Here is a 21,151-nt window from a genome sequence, read left to right as displayed (position 1 = left end):
CACAATGGATGCCTCAGAAAGATCATGAGGATTTTCTGGCCAAACAAAATCACAAATGTGGAACTACATGAGAAGGCCAACACAGACAATATGCGAACTTTGTTGACAAAACAGAGATGGCGATGGATAGGGCATGTGTTGAGGAAGCCAGCCGACAACATCACCAAAGTAGCCCTTAGATAGACACCAGAGGGGAAGAGGAAACCTGGTCGGCCAAAAACCACCTAGCGAAGGACAGTTGAGAAGGAAATGAGGTACCACAGGCTAACGTGGGGAGAGTTAGAAAAAGTGGCTAAAGATAGAGAGAAGTGGAGAAATCTAGTCCTTGCCCTATGTGCCCACGGGCATAACAAGGACTAGGTAGGTACATTTTTCCATCGATTCTATAATGTGCATTGCTGAGAATATATTTTCCTTAAGAATGTATATTACAGTGCATTATTTAAAATTGGAATTATTTTGATTATTGAAATTTGGGGTTTTCAAGAAAAAATCCCTTAGTTAGACTCACTTAGACAGCTAACAAGAATTTCTATTATTTGTTGTATTTAGGGCGACTAGACAACTTACATGATTTTTTTTCATAAAAATTGAGTTAGTCCTTACTATCTTAGACAATATTTTGTGTTTAATATGTACTTATTGCCTTAGTTAAAACGCAAGGAAAGATTTCAACGTCCCTGTTATCATATTTTTTTTTATTTAAAGTCATTTATTTAAACTTTTGAATACAATTTATTTTTTTTTTCATCATATTTTATGTTGTTGATTGTGCAGGTGTTCTTTTTTATGTATTTTATTTTGTTTTGTGGTCTTCTGTCCCAGGGGTTAGTCAGGCTCTCTCCGTTTTAGCAGGGTTAGTTGGCGCACGCGTAATGGGGGGGGGGGGGGGGGGGGTTAGTCATGACTGGCACAACTAACCCTACCGCACCATCAATATTTCTCGATGATCCAATATAAAGAACGCACCAAAGTCGATAAATGTGCCTTTCACCATTACTGTTCAAGCATTGTACTCCCATGGATTACACAAACTAGGCCTAGCCGCGTAATTTTTTTAGCTCCTTCATTGATTTCTACAGGCTAACCCTACGAGGATAATCTCTGGCATTTCTAAAACATCGATATTTTCCTTAACCTTTCTGTTTTCTTTATAGAATTACCAATCACCGCATCGACAAAAATCTCTGAATAAAATCTTTAAGCGCTCGACGATAAATTACTTTTCGGAGATAAACAATGACAGCGTCCTTCTCTGATCTTTCTCTATGCACTGCAGACGATCCAATCGTCACTTCCGTTGTGACGTCAGATTCACTCCGGTCACGCTCGTCCTTCTCCGTAACCAAACGAAGTAATTTTGCGGTTACGGAAAAGGACGAGTAGCTCCGAATCGAACTTTAACATAGAAGTGGGTCGTACAAACAAGTTACTGGGTATATGTACGGAGCATTTCATGTCTCTAAAATGTGAAAACATTAAGACTTGCACTGAATATATATTTCAAGGACATGAAAATGGACTGAAAAATACACCCGTACTCTGTAGATTTAATACGAAATGCTATTAAACGTTTACCTTTGTTTTTCAGATTAGAACACAGGTATATCCCTTTTATTCGTTTTCTTCTCCGTTTGTTAACTCGGCCATTGTTCAGTTGTTAGTTTTTTCTGCTTGTGTCGGATTTCTTTTTTAAAACCAGTTAAATTAAGAAGATTGCAAGGCATTTATTTCAAATTTTACTGCACAAGAATGAAATTCTGGATATACAGTGAGGCACTCCATTAAGACAGTAAACGGGTATTACAAGAGTGGTATGTTACTATCATCTTTTGATGCCGAAAAAGACAGGTTAAGAAATGGAAATATGCAACTTCTTCATTCCTTTCACTGGCAATTTAGCGTGCAAATCCCGAGGTTTGGTATCAAAAGTGACGTTTAATCTACTGTTACGTCATCAAGTCGCTAGAAGGTAATCTTTGTATAAAATAATATTGCTATACTCATTTACAGATTGAAACAGATTACAAATATAAAAGATTTAAGTTATAGATGTGCTACAGAGTAAGAATGACATAATTTCCCAGGTCTCAAAGGATATGTTATTAATGTACTTCCAATTCTACAGAAAGATTAAATGCTGAATTAATAGTTTCTACCTATAAATTGATAAAAACAATACTTTACTAAGGTACTGTTTAGTAACTTGATTTTCCTTTTATCTTTCTTTAATGTAACAATTTGTTCTATTTATTTCTATTGGAAGACAGCAGAATATTTAACTGACAAGACTGGGAAGTACTCTTTACGTCGGAATCTAATTATTGTGAAAAGTAAAAATATTTGATAGACAATGACATGCGTGGATGTCTGAGAAAGCAAACAATGGAATGGATTGGAAAACTGATCAACACTTTTCAAACGATCCGGGATTTGAAAATATTTGCCATTTTGAACTGAACATTGCGTAAGAAAACAGATAACGTATATTAGGTAGGTTGAAGATCAACTTGAAACTTTCAACGTACAGTTTATTGTTGGCATTGTCTTATATATCGAATGCATTTTATATAACACATTCCAATCATTACCCCGAAAAATATTGTTTTCTATCTCTATATGAAATATTTTATACCACTTTCAAAAATTTATAAAAATAGAATATAACCATTCGTGTTTTATTTGAAATATACACAGACACAAGACCAGTTTCAAAACATATTAACGACATGTTTAGTCCCCACTATTAAAAAACCGATTCGATCACCCGGGGAACAAACAGGAAAAAAAAACGAACTTCAAATGAAGTCTTACAGCCAAAAGTAATTCATTAACTCTCCATACTGCACACTAAAGAGTTCTGTTTCTAAGGTATTTTTCTGTAGTTAGAGTGATCTGCCATAAGATCTTAATTCTAAAAGATAGAAATTTACAATACATGTATATAACTCAAATTTTAATTAATTCAATTATTCTTATCATTTTAAAAGGCCAAGATAAATTAACTGAACGTCTTATTCACATGTATTTTCTCTATTGAAGTAATTTACAGTGATTTCTATTCATTGATACTGTGTTGTCTTTGAACAGCTTTCCGGGAGGTAAATGCCACGCACCATATAATGAAAATTAATTAAATGAGCACAATATTAACTCTTTATACAATATATTTTTCTCAATGTCCAAAATTCAATATGCACTTGTGTAGAGAGCGTCCTTAAGCAATGATTACATAAACATGGTAACTAGTCGTAATAAGTATCAATAATTTCCTTAATATTCCTTGGGATGTTCCCAGATGATGTAAGAGAAAAAGAAATAATAAAATGATCAGTGGAAACAGTTTCCACCCAATCCTCCCGCCTTCCCTTCCCTCCTGGCACTGCCCTCCTGCACCCTTTCCATGACTTTAATTTGCTCCCCGCATACCAATGGATGCAAATGGTGTTATTAGCAACTGACACAACTTTCCCTATTTGAGGCCACTCCTCCGCATATTTAGGGACATCCATGAGGGTCATGCAACCAGATGAAATACTCCTTAGGTTTTCCTTCGTCGATTTCTTCTTTCCAATGTTAACCTGTAAATAAAGGAAATAATATCTTAAGATAAGCTAATTATAATTTTTTTGTAAGAAAAATATCTCAAGACACATAAATGTAACTATAAATCTGACTGACTGACTTCGAAGAATCAATTGTATAGCAAATGAGGTCCTCTGTATCTTCGATTGCGGTGACTTCAGCTGGCTCTTGTCTTTTTTAGGTCACCTGAGTCACTCAGGTGACCTATTGCTATCTGTTTTTGTCCGTCGTCGTCCGTCGTTCGTCGTACGTCGTTCGTCGTTCGTCGTCAATCGGTCGTAAACTTTTGAACATTTTCAGCTTCTTCTCTGCAACCACTGAACCAATTTCAACCAAATTTGGCACAAAGCATCTATGGGTGAAGGGGAACAAAAATTGTGAATTTCATGATCCCTGCCCCCCTGGGGCCTGGGGGGTGGGGCCAAAACCACTAAAATTAATGCAATCTTCAAAAATCTTCTTCTTTACTCCTGGACATCAAGCAGTCAAACTGTTTGTGTGATTGTAATCAGCGTTGAGTCCTTTACCAAAATTGTGAAATTCATGGCCCTGGGGTCAGGGGTTCTAGTGCTAGGGCGGGGCTAAATAAGTATATAGTGAAAATGCATTATTTCTTTCAAAATCTTCTTCTCTGCTCCTGGGTATTAAATAAACTAACTAAGTACATAGTTATGATGAGCAAGAGTGCCTCTACCAAAATTGTGAATTTTATGGCCCCAGGATCAGGGGTTCTGGTGTCAGGGCGGGGCTCTATTGATTATATAGAGAAAATACATGAATTCTTTGAAAATCTTCTTCTCTGCTCCTGGGTATTAAATAAACTAACTAAGTATATAGTTATGATGAGCAAGAGTGCCTCTACCAAAATTGTGAAATTCATGGCCCCAGGGTCAGGGGTTCTGGTGTTAGGGCGGGGCTCTATTGATTATGTAGTGAAAATACATGAATTCTTTGAAAATCTTCTTCTCTGCTCCTAGATTTTATATAATTTAACTAAGTACATAGTTATGATGAGCAAGAGTGCCTCTACCAAAATTGTGAATTTTATGGCCCCAGGGTCAGGGGTTCTGGGTTTAGGGCGGGGCTCTATTGATTATATAGTGAAAATACATGAATTCTTTGAAAATCTTCTTCTCTGCTCCTAGGTTTTATATAAACTAACTAAGTACATAGTTATGATGAGCAAGAGTGCCACTACCAAAATTGTGAATTTTATGGCCCCAGGGTCAGGGGTTCTGGTGTCAGGGTGGGGCTCTATTGATTATATAGAGAAAATACATTAATTCTTTGAAAATCTTCTTCTTTACTCCTGTGTATCAAATAAACTAACAAAGTACATAGTTATGATGAACAAGAGTGCCTCTGCCAAAATTGTGAATTTTATGGCCCCAGGGTCAGGGATTCTGGTGTTAGGGCGGGGCTGTATTGATTATACATGTATAGTGAAAAAACATTAAATCTTTGAATATTTTCTTCTTTGCTCCTAGGTTTTAAGCAGATGAATTACCTATATAGTTATGAGCAATCCCTAATCTTCAAGAATGGTAAATTTAAAGCCCCCAGGGTCAGTTGTACCATAGTGGGGGGGGGGGAGGAGGGAGGCTGTACTTATGTACTGAAAATGAATGAATTGTTTGAAATGTGCTCCTTGGTATTAATCAAATATTTTTGAAAAGCAAGTATGCCTTTCCAAAAATAGTGCAATGTGTGGATCTAGGCCTAAGAGTCAAGGGTTCATGTGTGGTAGCGGCACTACTGATTATTGCTGAATATTACTGATTAGTTGAAATGCATATGGGTATAAAGTAACCAAACTAAGGAACTGCTAAGTGTATAGTTATGATGACCAGATTGTAAATGCTATAGCATCTGGCTTAAAACATGGATCAAATTCAGTCACTGGGAAGTTGTTGAATAATGCTCAGGTGACCTATAAGGCCCAGGGGCCTCTTGTTTATTGCTAAGCTCTGTGACGATTTCCTCTTCCTCGGATTCATATATTGTCAGTGTCTGAAATCGGAAGAACATAATATATCAATCTATGTTTATTTTAAGTACATCATAAATAATGCAAGGATCTAGAGGTGGTTCGGAATCTGGACAGTTATATATCATTATATGAACATGTAATCAATCAACTAAAATGAGCCTTAGATCCCCCTCCTGTTAGAAAACGCGGGCCCTGTAAGTAAAAATTGTTGTGAATCATACATCGTATCTCCCACAGGAAGAAAGAAGACCTTTCAGTTAATATATAGTCATCATAATTCTCCTTTTTTTCTTTGATTTTAGAAAGGAAACTGCTCTATCAGGACATGTTAAAGTCATCGTCGATCTCACAGTGCTGGGAGGGGTAGGACTGATTGTGCTGGGGGTTGCGGCCAAGGCAGGAGAAGTGTGTCATCAAGTTGATTCCTAGACCAGCTGTCTATGGGATAAATGTTTGATTCAATTTTGCAAATGGTAGCTAGCACAAGATACAGGGGTTGAAGTTGGTTCTGGAGGTACGGAGGGGTACCAGAGGTTCCACTTTGCCATGTTACCATGCTAGCTTTCCTACAAATATTTGACAAAAAATAACACACACCCTAACATACTTTTGCAAAACTTGTAGCATTATTAACACGCAGATTCTATGTGAAAGTTGAAACATTACAAAGACATAATCATTGTCACCAAATATGCAAATGGTCTAAAAGGCTTATACTATATAATTAATTTACTTTTACTAACTAATCTTACCAAATATGAAAATCGCTTAAAAGGCTTGTAAAAGGCTCAAAATGAATTTACTAGAATTATATAGCACATGGGATGTGGCTTGATATGTCGTTAGTATACTATATATAATCAACTCATCACACCATTTACCTCTGACATTGCATATATTAAGGATGCAAATGAACTAAAAGGCACGCATCGTTTCTTCTTACAGATTGTTCAATATTATGTAGTGTCAAAGTTGGGAGAAGACTCTTTAGCTTCAGTTAATGGAAGCAACAGCTAAAAAATCGTTTTAAAAAAGCAAAACCGTTAAAACTTTTCGCTTCTTGAATTCAAATGCAACTAGATATAAAAATTTACTAAATTTCACATGTAAGTCATCAAAATACATTATAATAGTAACACATTCACATTGTTTTTTTAATTTCTGGAATTGGACCAGAATACTGTTTTGAGGGAAATGTATCTTGGTACTCGTCATCCCAATTCTCCCCATTTGTGGTTTCAAAATCTTCGAATTTGAGAAGGGAGGTATCGCCCTTCTTTACATATTTTTTACTTCCTGCATCTCCTGCATCTCTTTATCTACACAGCAGGAATAATGCTTCTCCAGAGATCCTTTAGGAACTTTATGTGAAAAATTAAATTCACATCCAATAAATCTCCTGGAACCAGCAGAAGATTTTTCACATTTTATCAGATGATAGACTAATCTATGTCTTCGAATAACAAGTGTTTTGTCATATGGGCAAATCACTAAGTCACTTGAATCTAAGTATTGAGCCATTTTTCTATTTTTCCTTCCCAAAACTATGCAAATTATTGATGGGTTCTTCCCTATATATAGTTTGTAGGTATATAAATATATGAATAAATTTCCAAGTTAATTAATTACCTTATTGTTTAATGTCATTGTTTATGTCAAATTATGTATGCATATATCAAATATTTGAAATGATTAATGATCCCCAGACTCTAATTATTTTGATGCCTCATTGCACCTCATAATCTGTAAAGGCAATGGCATCAGCTGTTTTATGATATCAGATATGGTCTTCACCAAATCAGATCCTGATTAATTATTAAATGCAAAACATTGAAAACATACAAACATCTCTATTTTTTATTCATAAAACCTCTTGCTTAAAAAACAAAAATATAAAATATAAAACAAATCAGTTATAAACACAATATTATATAAAAAGAATTTTTAAAATTAGAACTGACTTCTTGCTTCAAAGAAAACAATATAAAATAAATGAAATATAAAACAAATCAGTAATAATCACAATATTACATACAAAGATTTTTTATATTAGAATTGACTTCTCGCTTCAAAGAAAACAATACAAAATATATTAAATATAAAACAAATCAGTGATAATCACAATATTACATAAAAAGTTTTTTTAATTAGAATTAACTTTTTGCTTCAAAAAAACATTATAAATATATGAATTTTAGAACAAATCAGTAATTATCACAATATTACATAAAAAGATTTTTTAATTAGAATTGGAAAAGAATTAACTATAACAACAATCTGAATTATCAATGGCTCACAGTTAAATAAAAATCAAAGTTTAGAAAAAAATATTTGACATATAATTACACAGTTAAAGTTAATATTTATTGAAATCCAACATCTGGCTTGTAAAAAAGCTTAATTCTGGAAGACTGGAGAAATATCTCTTAAATTTTACTTATCTACAGTTCATAACAAGAGGCCCAAGGGCCTTGAATCGCTCTTCTGATAAATTGTGTAACCTATCACTTGTATTTGAAGCCTCTAACCCTAAGTATCCTAAGACCCAAGTTGCATCAACTGACAAAGTTTGATGATTCTTAGCCAATTCGGACTGAAGATATTTTAATAAAGCTATAAAAAAACCATGAGTAGTTAACAGTGACCTACTTTAAGATTGAAGTTTCCTGAGGACTAAAGATGCATTTATAGACAAACTAAGATTGAATATTCTAAGCCAGTAAGTATTTGAGATATTCAAAAGTAGGTAACCCTGACCTACTTTTTGGTCGACATTCTGGGAAAATTCAAGAGGCATCAACTGACAAACTTTGATTATTCTAAACCGATGAGTACCAGAGATACATAAATATAGCCAAAAAATGTCAAAAGTAGGTTATCGTGACCTACATTTTGGTTGACATTTTTTTAGAGTCCCAAGATGCATCTGTTGACTACGTTTGATACTTCAAAGCCAATAAATACCTGAGATATTTAAAAGTGGGTCACCGTGACCTACATTTTGGTCGACATTCTCTGAAAAACCAAGAGGCATCAACAAACAAAGTTAAATGATTCAACCGATAAGTACTAAAGCTACTTAAATAAAGCAATAAAATGTCAAAAGTAGGTCACCGTGACCTACTTTTCGGTCAACATTCTCCGAAAACCCAAAATGCATCAACTGACATAGTTTGACGATTCTAAACCGATAAGTACCAGAGTACTTAAATATAGCCATAAAACGTCGAAAGTAGGTCATCGTGACCTACATTTTGGTTGACATTTTTCAGAGTCCCAAGATGCATATGCTGACCAAGTTTGGTAATTCTAAGCCAATAAATACCTGAGATATTCAAAAGTAGGTCACCCTGACCTACTTTTGGTCGACATTCTGCGAAAACCCAAGAGACATCAACTTACAAAGTTTGATGATTCTAAACTGATAAGAACATAAGATACTTAAATATATCCATAAACTGTCAAAAGTAGGTCACCGTGACCTACTTTTTGGTCGACATTCTCCGAAAACCCAAGATGCATCAACTGACAAAGTTTGATGATTCTAAGCCAGTAAGTACCGCAAAGAATCATCTGCTGACCAAGTTTGATGATCGTAGGTCTGAAGGTAATCAAAATATGCCTTATAAACAATTTGAAAACAAATGCCTGCAAAATTCTAAAAGTAGGTCACAGTGACCTACTTTTTCTAAAATATCTTTTAAGGTCCCAAGATGCAGCAACTTACAAGATTTGATGATTCTAACTCTCTCAGTGTCTGAAATAATAGGATTAAATTTTTTAAAAAGGATAAGTCATAAAGTTCAAAAAGTAGGTAACAGTGACCTACTTTTATGTTGACGTTGTTCAAGGACCCAAGATGCATCAACTGACAAAGTTTGATGATCATAGGCCTTAAAGTGTCCAAAATATGCCTTCAAATCAATTTGAAAACAAATGCCCGCAAAATTTAAAAAGTAGGTCACCGTGACCTAGTGTTGAGTTAACATGATGTGAAGCCCTAAGATGCATTAACTTACAAGATTTGATGGTCCTAGTCCTTATAGTAAGCAAAATATAAACATTTTTATTAATTGTAAATTTAGGTCAAATTTGAAGTGACCTTGAGACCACGTCCTTTGCCCCAGGGTAATTCCCCGTGCAAATTTTAATATTCGACATATCCTGATCCATGTATGCAAGTTTGGTCAAAATCTGCCCGGTGGTTCTGGAGAAAAGATTTTTTAGCAACCAGTACTTTTGGTTTTGTTTTCCTGATTATCTCCCCTTGTTTTAGGGTTCCAACCCTTATTTTAGTATGAATGGTAGCCCTTGGGCCAAGGATACCCTGTGACAAATTTGACACTGATTGGCCAAGGGGTTCTTGAGTTATGGCCCATATTCTAATAATTTAACGCACACCGCACAAATGGCCATAGCATTAGCTCTTTGAGCCTTTGGCTCAGAAGAGCTAAAATGAACTAATACTGTAATACCTAATCCTCAATGAACAAATAATATAACTGATTTCTGGATTTATTTTCAAAGAAATTATTAAGAAGTTATATCTGGAAAGTTAATTGTCTATAGATAAACATCAGTAAGCAAAAGTTGGCACCACATCAATAAACATCATGATGATGGCAGACACATGCGAAGAATATAAAATTTGGCACCAATGAATAAAAATCACAGTATTTACATAAATTGAGTATTCATTGAAAGGTAAAATGATAAATGATTTAAACAAATCAGATATGAAAGCTTACATTACATTGAGATGGTGTTAAATCTCTACTTACACATCAAGTCCTTCACCATTTCTTCTTCTTGCACCTTTTTAATCTAAACCTCAATGTATTAACTTAGAATGTGTGAACTACTTTCTCAATTTAAATATTTGTTAACATGAAATGATATATTTACACATCAAATCTACAATATTTCAAAACCTGTACTTCACTAGCTGAATCCTATCCTCAATGTATTAACTTAAGACATCTATCTGAACTACTTTCTAATTTTCCATATTTGTTAACATGAAATGATGTATTTACACATCAAATCCTAGTCTATTTCTCCTGTACCGTTCTAGCTCAATCCTATCCTCAGTGTAATAACTCAGAAAATCTGAACTATTTTGGACATGCAATTTACGATAACATGAAATGATACATACAGAGATAATACATAGAAAGACGATACATGAAGATGCTGAAAGAGAAAAGAATAGTGGTATAAAAGTGCTATGCAAAGCTAAAGCAATAGAGATACATTCATTACTGCACTGTGAAATAAAGCAAATAAAATTGTATTACAGACTTTTACAGCATTGTGCATACACTATATACATGCATAAAGTTAATCATTACTAGCATGCCAGGGGTGAACAAATATGCAAAAGTGTCTCAGTAGACATATTCATCAAAGCCATATAGAACTGGTTTCTTTCTCTCCCTTGGTGGCATACTTTTCTAGTAATAATTTCTTTAGTATGTTTTGCTTTTCTTTTTCTTTGACATTTTTTCTTCATATTAAATCCTGATAATTTTTTAACAAATTATTTGATAAACAAAGTTGCTTCTTGCAGGAGATTGTATATGTCTATAACTTTTCTTTTAATGGCTACTATCTGTTTACACAGAAATGTAAGTATTCCAATTCAGCCAAGAAAATAAGAAGGAAAAAAAATGTTCAAAGAATAGAATCTTCTTGCAGGATGTCTTCTTCAGTGGCGTCATAAAATATATTATGATCAGTATTTAGATTCCCCCTTAATCTTGATTTTTGGTATTTCCAAAGGAGAAAGATGAAACAGCTTATGCAGGAAGATGCGGACAAGCTAGTAGAAATAATTAAAAGAAAAACATTCATTTTTCAAGCAATTCAAATTTTATAATGGGGATCCAAAATTGCAGAAATGATAAAGCACTATTATATGAGCTTCCATTACTCGTGCATCAACCATAAATAGTATTTATTGATGTATGGATTTTAATTTCATATAATTAGACAAAAATGGAAGTGTTTCGTGGAAGTTCACTAAATAATAAATTTAAGCTTCAGTGATATAAAGAATTATAATTCTATAGTAGATGATTTTTAAATTCTCCACCGCAATTGTTTCTCAGTCTTTGACACAGCGGATTCAAATATTTGTTTTATTGCATTTGATATGTCTGTTGATGTCTTTTGCTTCAATGCTACAATCAAAGAATGCAAGTTACTTTTGAATTGGTCATGCAGATATTGTCATTGTAGTTAGATTTTCAAATATCATTCAGAATCCGTAATTTTGAAGGATTATTAAAAGATTGAAGAGCTTCACAATAATTCACATTGTTACCTAGATGTATTAAGTAAGAAGCATATAGATTTCTAAATAAATAAACTTACTGATTAAGATAGTGCTTATACTCAAGTTGCTGTTGCTGTCATCATCTGTTGATGGTGGAGTTGTCAATTCAGGATTCTACAATGAAAGTGAAATTTTGAAACAAATATAAGTTTTCATTGAAAATTTTTTTGTCAAAATTTAAGCATGCTATAAACAATGCATTGAATATTAAACGCAAATTACTACTTTGTGATAATTAGTTTATCACTTACATGAGCTGGTGTAGGGGATGCATCGGTTGTGGAGGATCTGCCACCCTGCTGAAACAAATGTACATATTTTTCAAAGCGATGAAGCTGAGTCCGACTGATACTTGACTTTCACATTTAATCAGGTTGTAAACAATGCATTGAATAGCATATATAAAATATTATTTTCAGATAGTAAGAATGGTGGTAAGTTAATTACTTACACGAGTTGAAGTAGGGAGAAAATCATGTGTGGATGGTTGAGGCCGAGAGGCAATGTCACCCTGCTGAAATGATGATAAGTAACACATGTATTTAAACAATATTTATTCAGTAAACTGAATAGATTGGGCAACAGGCTTTACCCTATAAATACCCTGAGCCCTCTCTATACAACAGGTCAAGGTTACAATACGATGAACAGAGTATATATACAATGTTTATTTAGATATGAGTGCTCACATACACATTCACACACACCCTCACACACAACCACACCCTGACTCGCACAGATCCTGATCTTGAATCAATCTTCAAAACACTTTTTAAAAAACTTTTCCGACGCAACACTTAAAGCCATATATGGCGTTACTGGTCAAAAATTATATTTTTGAAAAATACAAAATTTAGTAAAGAAATATAGTTAATACATTTAAATTAAAACTTTTCATACAATTCTGAACGCGGGGAACACCTCGTTTCAACTAATAATACGATTTTATCTTCTCTGTAATGTATTATTTAAATCTTTTGTATTTTCTTCCGAGTCGGAGAAATTTCCGAGAATCCATATTGAATTGTGGTATCTTTTTAACGCAATTGACTTAGATTTTGTAATTTACGGAAAAGTTCTATCTTTATACAAAGTAATGATACAAATAATAAGTTCTTATAATTTTACTCTAATAATTTTTAGTGTATATACGCCTTATATGACTGTAAAGGAAAATTTTTCTTTAACAGAAAAAAGGACTACCAGTATTGAAGTTGAGATTCTGCCATAATTTCTAGGGTTTTTTTTTTCAAAAGCGCTCGAATTGACGATGAGTATAGGAAGGGGTAGAGGATTGAATACGGTACGGGTGTGGGAAAACAACGCCTATCAAATGTTCTTGTCTTTTTGTCTTGAAATGTTATCAATTCTACACTGATCACTTTTCTGACAAATTTGAATTTCTTATCAGAATGCACTCGCTTCTTTTTGTTTAATCATGTTCATTGACTTTTCAACAGGGAGGGCTGGGTGGGATTTAGTAAAAGAATTATCATAAATGAAGTTTAAAAATGTATTTGTATATTTATGTTGTCATTAAATCAAATAAGAATAGCTACAATCAAATGCTGATTTAAAAACAAACAAAACAAAATAATGTGCCCCGCCACAGCATGATACGCACGTCAAATACTGTTCAATAATCATAAATTGGTTAGGACGAAGAAAATCAGGTAGCCTTGATTAACAGATTGACACAGATTTCAATGATTTAATTTCCATTTCTTATATATTTTTAAGAGACTTGCAGTGTAGGGATTGATTTATAACTAATACATCATATAACTCTAAACTGGTTGTGTTAGAGCATAACAAATATCCATCTTCAGCTTACTTAAACTGAAATTGTTTATTGTATATTTTACGAATTAATAGAAATGCTACAGTTTAATAAAAAAAAAATCAAACATAAATTATAATTTCTTCAGACTATAAAATTCTAAGTGAGACATGACTGCAATTTGTTGCAAATATATAAAAATTGAAATATATTTTTTTTTCAATGAAAACATGTATAATTAGTTTTATTTAATTATATTATACAATACTAATTTAGTTTTAATCATACACTGTAACATAAATTTGTTTTAATTACATTACACCAATTGGAAGATCTTTATCTGGACTAGCCATCAAGAACTCTTAATTAACAAAAGCAACTATGAGGCCATTTCTTTTTGCCCAACTCCAAAAGAGATAAATTAAGATAACAGCTGCATCAGATCTAGAGATGCTCTTAGCTCCTGACAATAAACTTATTAATTTCTCTCTAATTTGACGTGCAAGTTTCTGCTATCAAAATTCTTTTTGACCAGTGCTTGAGAATTATGCCCATGGGACAAACTGAATTCCCCTCAAAGCATAAACATTTGTTACAGATTGATGTAAAGTATATAGTGAAAAAAAGTTTTTACTTAATTTAACATTTTTTAATAAGGATACAACTATATTTTTACATTTTTTAGGATTATGAAATTTAAAAGACTTAGTTTAAAAAAAAAATCACTTAAAGGTCACAGTGACCTTGAAATAGGCCGCGACACACCTTCTACTTTAGCTGTATACTTTTGCCAAGTTTGAAAGCTTTAGGTCTCATAGTTTTCTAGTTATGAGCCGGACAGGATTTTTCCATTTTTGGCTATAGCATCTTTATTTAAGGTCAGAGTGACCTACTTTTTGTACGACACACCTTCTACCCAAGATGTGTCAGCTGACAAAGTTTGATACCTGTAGGCCTTATAGTATTAAAGTTATGAGCCGGACACGAGAAAAGCGAACAGACGGACGGACACGAAGCCTATAACATAATACGTCCCGTCTTAAGACTGGCGTACCAAAAAAAAACCACACACACACACACAAACAAATAAACAAACTCAAAAAAATAAAGTATGAATCATCTTTAGCTGGACATTCTCTGCGTCTTGGGTGGTTTCAGTGATTTTCTAAATTGACATCATTCAGTGTGTGATTTTGATTAGAAAGGATTGTTTTACATGTATGTTCACATCCAGCAATAAATCATGCAAGCTCTATCTCTATTGAATTATATCTTTCACCAAATGACCCAGATGATATGTCATTTATCAAATGATTTTTTTTCATGCTTTCATTCTGTAATAATGTACAGATGACACGAAAATGAAGCACTCGGGAGTGCCGGAATAAAAAAGGTCATGCGTCAACAGACCTGTTTACCCATATTGTTGTCTCTCAGTATTTTTGATTAGAGATATCCGTGAGATTTGGCATTTGCCAGTGAGATTTCATTTTCAATCGATTCTACATATATTAATAGAGAATGACTGCTTTCTGATTACAAAAAAATGGTTAAGCAACTTGGTCTTATTCATTTTATAATACCACAGCGTTTTGGCAACCCGACATCACTTATGTATTTAAAACCCTTCTCTTTTTTTTTTTACCAAGTCAAAAGCTTGAAACTAAGACTGACCATAACGAAAATTAACAGCTGATTTCCAAAAGAACGAAATTCCTGTTTCCGTATTATCATTATAGCATAACGTGAGACGTATTTTAAGCTAAAAATCCGTACAAAATACGGCGAAGTCGTAAGAGTAAACAGGTCTGCGTCAAGTTTTATTGTTTATGTAGTGCACAGAAGCCCGCGAACATTTCACGTGAAAAAAAATGGTGTCACAGGGACGTTGGGCTGTGAGAATTTGGGTTGTAGGCCTTACTGTGCTAATAATGTACTGTACGGCCTAGCCTAGTGCAAATTTATACGAAAAATGTTACGTGCGAAATAGTGTCGGAATGTGTTCCAAATTATTTCCACCATGTATTTTGGTAATGGAAGTTACAGATGGGACCGTTGTGTATGTGAAGAACTGTGACCTGCGAGTTTTATTGATGCCCTCCGACAGTAATGTTGTCATTAGAACCAGATCACGAATATGCGGTAAGTATTAAGATTTTTGGAAAGAATATTAATATCCGTAACACATTGACATAAATATAGGTCATTAGAGATGACATAACTACGGCATGAGTTACTGTTTTGGCGCATTGCATGACGGGAAGGAAAAGTCTCGTTCTAGGGTTCTCCCAGACTGATGACTGAGTTATCTGATAGCTTCAATTAAATGCTAATTTAAATGTAGAGGAAAATGTATATGATGAATAAAAATATGACTGAAAGTTATGCTTTTTTTTTATCTCTAGACAAGAAATCCAGCCCTGCCATCACGTCGGTCTCCAGTACTAGAACCACGTCGCCCCCCAGTCCTGCGACCACGTCTGATCATTTTTTCTAATAATTCAAATGAAAGAAAAAGTATAATATGGAAGTACTAAATTCAGAGCAAAATAAAGATTGTGAAAAGTATTTCTTTAAAAAAAATACTGTCTTTGCAAACAGTATCAAAACATGCTCAGTGTATTCTGTAAATAAAATTAAAATGTCCCGTTTTCGGGAATGACCTGTCCGGTAGCAAAATGCGTTGGGGGGGGGGGGTCTTTTCCAGATATGGCCAGCTATTTGATCACTGGATAGACATCCATAAAGAGAAAAGACGTCTGTTCAAATGTAAGTCGTGCAAAAGGTGTTTTAAAATGAAGTCCCAAGCAAGGAGACATGTTGCTACGATTCATCGTAGAGAACAGCTTGATGGCCTACTGATGGAAATAGATGTAGATGTACATAACAGGAAGTTCGTTTATCAAGGTAAGCACTGCTACTGAGAAGGATGACTACTGGCGAGGAGAGAGAATGTCAGAGAAAGGTGGATAAGGTTAGGAATACGGGAAGGGAGTGAGAGTTATCTGGAGAGGCTGGTCAGAACAAATGCTCCCATAAATAGGGATGGAGTGATGGCATTTGATGAAGAAGGAAATGCTTGCCGATTGCACCTCTTTTTAAAGCGAAAGAACGAACTGTGATTATAATTTTTAAAAAAAATGGACATCAATTGTTAAAACCTTTCTCTTATAATAATTTAGGATTTTTCCTATATATTTCTATGTAAAACTGGTATTCCCTATTGTGAACCCACCCTACCCCGTAGATCATGAGTTAAACAATATAGTTTCTACACTACCCAAACATGCTTCAACAGAAGTTTCAGCTTATTTTGGCTCTGCGATTTTTTTTTAGCTCTACTGGTCAGAGACGAGAAGAGCTTATGCAATAGTAATGCGTCCGGCGTCCGTCCGTCTGTAAACAATTTTTCAAAATGCTACTCCTCCTACAGTTTTGGTCCGATTTCAATATAACTTGGCACACAAGTAGACTACACTAAGATACATAATCCTGTATATCGGTTTTTGATTTTGATGAACGGTGTTGTCGTGGTTACTAAAAATAGAAATTTATGTGGAATTCTCTTAAAATGCTAATCCAAATACAGTTTTTGTCTGATTATATTATAATGTGGCATGCAAGTAGCCTACACTAAGAACTTGCAGAGACTTAATCAAGGATCATTATTCTACTTATTGCTGTTATAAAGTTCTAATTCCCAACTGTTTAAGTACTTTTCTCTCCCGTTGCTATAAGTAGAAACCAGTAGAGCTTCAGTCTCGATAGAGACTTTTGGTTTTTGTAGTTGGTGATTATTTTGGTGAAATCGTTCTTTAGTGTATTGGTGCTGTCGCCATTCATGGTTCGCTTGCCGTAGGTTAATGTGGTGATGTTGTTTTCTCCACTGATAATGACTTTGACTATTATTATGATGTTCACTTTGTGGTACAGATGATTTTGTGATTTAGGCCTTTGGTATTGGCTGTATGGCTTCATACCCAAATGAGGGTTAAGGTGTTTTATCATGATGACCAGATTTTTTCTTCCTACTTTAATAAAATGCACTAAACCCCTTGTGTAATTTTGAGGATTTTCTGATGTTATTTTGATGAAGTTTACACAATTTTCCTCGCATTATTCCATTAGTTTCCTATTGATCACTTCAACTTTTTTGGTTGTATGGACTGTCTCCGTATCTTTCAAAAATGGGTAAAATGTGCAAGACACAATATTTTTGATTTTTCATGATATTTTTTTTAAATCTGAGTGAGACTTCTGGGTTTTTGTTCGACAGGTCATTACATCCAACTCCTTCGACTAAGTGTTTTTGAGATGTTATATTCTGAATATGTTCCATTGCCCCCGTAATGTTCTTTTTCCCTGCACCTAGTACTGTTATCCTTAAATCTTTGTTCTTGTACATCCCAGAATTTAACAAACAAGCAACTTCAAACGTCTTTTACAAAATTGTTCAATCAACTAAAATGTTTGGTTCGAAGTCGCAAGTTCTTTAGTAAGTACAATATCTTGTGTTTATAGAGAAATAGTTGTCTCTGTCATTTCTTTATTCCAAAGAAACTATTTGTACCTAAAAAGTAATAACAAACTTGTTACTTTGAAATTCATTCAAGGTACTTAAACCATTTATAATAATTAATTTGTGTAACATTTTAGAGGGACGATCTGTACTCAAACTCACTGATATTAAGAACAGATGCACTTTCTGTCATGCTACTTTTAATTACTGTATGCACTGAGCTACTATGTGAAAGGATGGAAGTAAAAATTGAACATCAGAGTAGTTGAAAAGGTTGTTCAGCAGTAGCATTACACTAAAGTACTATGTAACAATATCCCATTTTAATAAACAATTATGTAATCAATATAAATGTTGAGTACTAAATCAAATCAAAATGCACAACATATTAACATGTGCTCAGAAATTTTTATAAAGGATTTCTTTGTACACGGACAAGACTTCAGGCATACATTACAGCATGTGCATTTCAAACAAGAGCAAGGTTCTGTACAGGTTTCATGCGAGTCACTGGTTGATGGTACTGTTCTTTCAATAATTCCTTTAAATTTAAAAGTCTTCAAAACTTCTTTCCTAATGCAATGGACAAGAGCACTTTTACTTATTTAGATCATTTTAACAGTTTACATATTTTTAAATTTTCAGTCCGTCGGATTGGACATTAAATGGTACCCCATTTCAAGGATAACAACCCCCTTGGCACGGAAAAGATCGTTTCTCTGGAGTTCAGAAAAGAGTAGGCTCATTTGGGGCTGCCAGAGAAACCAAGAATTTTCAGAAAACCGGTCTATAAACAAACTTGTCGGCCGAAATAAGGCTGAAATATTGCCGACTCGGCGTTCAACAATATAAAATCAATCAATCTAAAGCAATGGGTTGGGGCTTCTTTTTCCAGCATTGACTTTAATTCCTCATGGTTACATTTTGTAATGCTCCTTTTGTATACATAGCACACAGCATAACGATCTCGATCATCCCTAACACAGCGGCCAATCTCCTTCCAATAAGAAAGCGATGATGGTGGGATCCCCCCAGTGCAGGACTTAGTCAACATCCTTGATGTTGATCCCCATTCGGAATGCCACAGTTGAGATGAGGAGTTTTAATTTCCCATTGGGGAGATGAAGCTCTCCATTATTCTTTATTTGGATTCCTCTTCAACATAACTTTGTACTTGGTTAGTTTATTAAATGCCCAGGAGCAGAGAAGATCGGTGGCTTCCCCATCGGTTTCATGCTCCATCTGTTGACAGCATCCAATTCCATTGGAATGTTTTCCTGAAGTTGTTTAAATCCCTCATTGTCACCTTGTATGGGGGTGTCAAATCCATTAAATGGATCATCACTTTCATCCCCGACTGGAATAATTATCATCTTCTGTGCCATCGAGGTTTTTGGCAATTATTTTTAACTTTCTGTAAATTCCAATGAGTGAGTCATTTATTGCTTCTATATAATTTTATTCAGTCTTCTGTTGATTCTCGTCTATTTGTCATCTCTCACGAGAGATGACACATTAATTTTGCTTTCCGGATGTGAAGTCCCAGTGTAAGCTGCAATTTATCAATCGACAATCCTTGGCTGACTCCACTACGTTCCATACAAAAAGTGTAAACAACCAGCGATTATTGATAGGAAAATAAGCTGCAAAGAAATCATAGAAAGTCACACACAATCGCCTGGATGACGGGGGTTCTTCAAAATATACACTGTATGTTCCTGCTTTGTGAGAAACACCTTATCCTGATTATTAAAATTTTATATCACGATATTTAGTAGGCCCTGAGGGGTATTCTTTGATTATATAAAATATCACAATTTTCTTGCTTTACATAATTAGCCAACGTCTGTAATTTTTATTATTATAGATGTCCTTTTTATTGTTATTAACAATGTCTTTTAAACTTTGTATATTGACTTATTTATTGTCCTATATTTTCAATAATTTGTATACTACATTCGATTATGAAGTTATAAAATGAACTTATCATTTTCATGTACATTGTATATATGTTTGATTGTACCATTTTATGTATATTGTTTGAAATGTAGAAGGCCCCGGGGAAGAATAGTACTTTGTACTAATCGGGTTACCTTCTTTAAATAAAGCATTATTATTATTATTATTCTAGTATTGATTTTTTTTTCTCCTTGATAGAATTATTGGGGTTGTTTAGAAATATTTAATCACCCCTAGTCCCTGACTATTACCCTAATGTTATATACTGTGACATGTCACAATATGAAAGCAGGGATAAGAGTTGGAGGAATATCGGATAACCATATGAAAAATCTTTTAAAGAGGAAGCTAGTTCTTCCCAAAAAATCATAAAGATTTGTAGAGGTCATTTCAGACATTAAAAAAAAATACACCTGGAAAAAAAAGCTGCGTGTAGGAAAAGAGTGATCACGTTCCCTAGCATCGAAAAAAAAATGTTAGACTTGGAAAAGGTTTGTAAAATTTCAGCGAATAAGAGACAAAAAAGCTACCAGTAACGAAAACCGCCATTTTCCCCTTTCTGACTTTCAAAGTCCGATACAAATCTTCTCAATGTTTTAATATAGTTTTCCATGGATTCTGATTTTGACATGTTCCTGTTCCATAGTGTTTTCTTCACAAGCCATATTGGAATTTTATTTCTAAAGTAAACATTTCCTTCACTGGTGAGGTGTGGACAGCCTTGATCAGACAGATATATAGGGTGACCAAAAAAAAAGATTGGCTTGCCGAAATTAAATTATCAAGTTAAAGATGTACTCTGACATTTTGTTAACATAACTATTTGAATACTCTGAACAAAATCAAATATTAGATGCATTACAAATTTTAATGCAAAAGATTTAATCATTGATGCCTCTTATTTTTGGTTCGCCTGCGAAGCAGAGCGGCACTAACGGATCACTTTATCTAATTATATACAAGAAGGATTTTTTGTATAAA

Source organism: Saccostrea cucullata, unplaced genomic scaffold, assembly GCF_032062105.1.
Source record: "Saccostrea cucullata isolate Sc308-1 unplaced genomic scaffold, CSIRO_AGI_Scuc_v1 ctg2013, whole genome shotgun sequence".
NCBI classification, from domain to species: domain Eukaryota; kingdom Metazoa; phylum Mollusca; class Bivalvia; order Ostreida; family Ostreidae; genus Saccostrea; species Saccostrea cuccullata.
Note: the sequence above shows the minus strand (reverse complement) of the source record.